Below are 4676 nucleotides of genomic sequence, written 5' to 3'. Positions count from 1 at the left end.
TTTGGCAGCGATTACAGCCTCGAGTCTTCTTGGGTATGATGCTACAAGCTTGGCACACCTGCATTTGGGGAGTTTCTCCCTTCTTCTCTGCAGATCCTTCAAGCTCTGTCAGGTTGGATGGGGAGCGTTGCTGCACAGCTATTTTCAGGTCTCTCCAGAGATGTTCGATCGGGTTCAAGTCCAGGCTCTGGCTGGGCCATTCAGAGACTTGTCCCGAGCACTCTGCTTTGTCTTGGCTGTGTGCTTAGCAGCAGCTACTCTTCCTGGGGTTTATTATGGATCCCCATTAGTCCCTGCCAAAGCAGCAGCTACTCTTCCTGGGGTTTATTATGGATCCCACAATCTTGGAACAAGATAATACTCTCTAGCTGGCAGAACACAGGGTCAACATTCTCTGTGACGCACAATTGTGCTAACGCGTTCCATTTACCGTGCTCCCCCCCCCTGTGAAAGTCTCACAGAGCTTGACTTCCTGAACTCGTTACGAACTCGCCTTTCATCTCGTATTAATCTTGTACGTCTATGACAAACAGAATGTGMTTTTTTGTTTAAAATCTCTYAATTATTTTAGATGAATGGCTATAAAAATCGATTTCTGAATGTGCTATAGTGATGAAACCACTCTCTTCTGCTGCGCTACGACGTAACGATCGCAGGCATGTGCTTTGTCAGTGACTGTGACGTAGGGTTCAGCCAGGATTTGATGGACAGTCGGAAGAGCGAATGAAATGGTAGGAGGGACATCCCAGGGCTCAAGATTTCACATCCTACGTCATACATTTGCTCAGAAAATAAACTCTGTGAGAAAAAAAAATCCTTCATAAAGAGTCTAACCTGAGGTCTGTAGCTCAAATAGTTTCTGAGCTATTGAAGTTTGAAGGTCCGAATGTCTGGCGAATATCGAAGCCCTTAGACCATCCAAGTGAAGCCATAGAAAGCCACTAGAGGGCACTGTGCTCCGTCACATCGATGGTACCAGGCTTCAGCTCCTAGGGAAAGGAGAGACAAACACAGATCCCTCTAGTAGTTATTCAGCTACTATGTGAGTCAGCCTTTAAGTCTCTTCTCCCTATGTAAGTCAGTCTTTAAGTCTCTTCTCCCTGTGTGAGTCAGTCAAGTCTCTTCTCCCTATAACTCTGTGAGTGAGTTTTTTAAAAAACTTTTCCTTACATAGAATCCTGTTAACAGGTCGATGTGACTTCTACAATTTTATTTTACCTTTATTTAACTAGGCAAGTCAGTTAAGAAAAAAATCTTATTTCCAATGACGGCCTAGGAACAGTGGGTTAACTGCCTTGTTCAGGGGCAGAACAACAGATTTTTACCTTGTCAGCTCAGGGATTCAATCTTGCAACCTTTCGGTTACTAGTCCAACGCTCTAACCACTAGGCTACCTGCCACCCTGATAACAATAACAATCCTGTAAGCAGGTCTATGTGACTTCTAAAATAACAATCCTGTGAGCAGGTCTATGTGACTTCTACAATAATAATCCTGTGAGCAGGTCCTACAATAATAATCTGTGAGCAGGTCTATGTGACTTCTACAATAATAATCCTGTGAGCAGGTCTATGTGATTTATACAATAACAATCCCTGTGAACAGGTCTATGTGACTTCTACAATATAATCCTGTGACAGGTCTATGTGACTTCTCAATAACAATCCTGTGAACAGGTCTAATGTGACTTCTACAAAGAACTTCTACAAGAACAATTCTGTAAACAGGTCTATGTGACTTCTACAATAACAATCCTGTGAACAGGTCTATGTGACTTCTACAATAATAATCCTGTAAACAGGTCTATGTGACTTCTACAATAACAATCCTGTAAACAGGTCTATGTGACTTATACAATAATAATCCTGTGAGCAGGTCTATGTGACTTCTACAATAACAAACTTAATATCATAATGAGGGGCTAAATTACAACAGGTAACTTTGACAATCCTGCAGTTTACCTGGCCTCCCAGGTGTTCATCAGTCAATATAACATACTACATCATAGTATTCTCCCACACAGATACAATAGAGGCATGACAACCCCCAAATGAGAGGTTTTGACTTACCCAGCACAAACATTGGAATAAAGTTGACTTACCCAGCACAAAAGACATTGGAATAATGTTGACTTACCCAGAACAAAAGACATTGGAATAAAGTTGACTTACCCAGCACAAACATTGGAATAATGTTGACTTACCCAGCACAAACATTGGAATAATGTTGACTTACCCAGCACAAACATTGGAATAAAGTTGATTTACCCAGCACAAAGGATATTGTTAGCTTGTAGTAAGGCAAAACACCTGTAAAATAGTTTGAACTTTATTTTGTTGAATTGTAATGTAAGGTGTTTATTTTATATACAGCAGTACTGTGTGTAAAATCTACTGTATGTCACCCTCAATGACATTCAAGTACATCCCATCCTGTCCTATCTATCCCATCCTATCTATCCCATCCTATCTATCCCATCCTATCCTATCTATCCCATCCTAACCTATCTATCTATCCTAACCTATCTATCTATCCTAACCTATCTATCTATCCTAACCTATCTATCCCATCCCAACCTATCTACCCCATCCTATCCATCCTATCTATCCCATCCTATCCTCATACATTTGCTCAGAAAATAAACTCTGTGAGAAAAAAAAAATCCTTCATAAAAGAGTCTAACCTGAGGTCTGTAGCTCGAAATAGTTTCTGAGCTATTGAAGTTTGAAGGTCCGAAAGTCTGGCGAATATCGAAGCCCTTAGACCATCCAGTGAAGCCATAGAAAGCCACTAGAGGGCACTTGTGCTCCGTCACATCGATGGTACCAGGCTCAGCTCCTAGGAAAGGAGAGACAAACACAGATCCCTCTAGTAGTTATTCAGCTACTATGTGAGTCACCTTTAAGTCTCTTCTCCCTATGTAAGTCAGTCTTAAGTCTCTTCTCCCTGTGTGAGTCAGTCAAGTCTCTTCTCCCTATAACTCTGTGAGTGAGTTTTTTAAAAAAACTTTCCTTACATAGAATCCTGTTAACAGTCGATGTGACTTCTACAATTTTATTTTACCTTTATTTAACTAGGCAAGTCAGTTAAGAAAAAAAATCTTATTTCCAATGACGGCCTAGGAACAGTGGGTTAACTGCCTTGTTCAGGGCAGAACAACAGATTTTTACCTTGTCAGCTCAGGGATTCAATCTTGCAACCTTTCGGTTACTAGTCCAACGCTCTAACCACTAGGCTACCTGCCACCCTGATAACAATAACAATCCTGTAAGCAGGTTATGTGACTTCTAAAATAACAATCCTGTGAGCAGGTCTATGTTGACTTCTACAATAATAATCCTGTGAGCAGGTCTATGTGACTTCTACAATAATAATCTGAGCAGTCTATGTACTTCTACAATAATAATCCTGTGAGCAGGTCTATGTGATTTATACAAATAACAATCCTGTGAAAGTCATGTGACTTTCACAATAATATCCTGTGAACAGGTCTATGTGACTTCTACAATAACATCCTGTGAACAGGTCTATGTGACTTCTACAAGAACAATTCTGTAAACAGGTCTATGTGACTTCTACAATAACAATCCTGTGAACAGGTCTATGTGACTTCTACAATAATAATCCTGTAAAACAGGTCTATGTGACTTCTACAATAACAATCCTGTAAACAGGTCTATGTGACTTATACAATAATAATCCTGTGAGCAGGTCTATGTGACTTCTACAATAACAAAGGTACGTGATACTTATATCATAATGAGGCCTAAATTACAACAGGTAACTTTGACAATCCTGCAGTTTACCTGGCCTCCCAGGTGTTCATCAGTCAATATAACATACACATCATAGTATTCTCCCACACAGATACAATAGAGGCAGACAACCCCCAAATGAGAGGTTTTGACTTAACCCAGCACAAACATTGGAATAAATTGACTTACCCAGCACAAAGACATTGGAATAATGTTGACTTACCCAGAACAAAAGACATTGGAATAAAAGTTGACTTACCCAGCACAAACATTGGTAATGTTGACTTACCCAGCACAAACATTGGAATAATGTTGACTTACCCAGCCACAAACATTGGAATAAAGTTGATTACCCAGCACAAAGGATATTGTTAGCTTGTAGTAAGGCAAACACCTGTAAAATAGTTTGAACTTTATTTTGTTGAATGTAATGTAAGGTGTTATTTTATATACAGCAGTACTGTGTGTAAAATCTACTGTATGTCACCCTCAATGACATTCAAGTAACATCCCATCCTTCCTATCTATCCCATCCTATCTATCCCATCCTATCCTAATCCCATCCTATCCTATCTATCCCATCCTAACCTATCTATCTATCCTAAACCTACTATCCTTATCTAACCATTATCTATCATCCTAACCTATCTATCCCATCCCAATCCTATCTACCCATCCTATCCATCCTATCTATTCCTATCCATATCCCATTCCATCCTATCTATCCCATCCATCCTATCTATCCCATCCTTCCATCCTATCTATCCCATTCCTATATCCTATCTATCCCATTCCTATCCTATCTTATCCCATCCTATCCTATTCTATCCTCATCATCCTATCCTAATCCTATCCCATCCTATCTATCCTATCTATCCTACTATCCCATCCTATCTATCCCCATTCCTACTCCTATCTATC

The sequence above is a fragment of the Salvelinus sp. IW2-2015 genome, unplaced genomic scaffold (genome assembly GCF_002910315.2).
Source record: "Salvelinus sp. IW2-2015 unplaced genomic scaffold, ASM291031v2 Un_scaffold776, whole genome shotgun sequence".
Taxonomy (NCBI): domain Eukaryota; kingdom Metazoa; phylum Chordata; class Actinopteri; order Salmoniformes; family Salmonidae; genus Salvelinus; species Salvelinus sp. IW2-2015.
Note: the sequence above shows the minus strand (reverse complement) of the source record.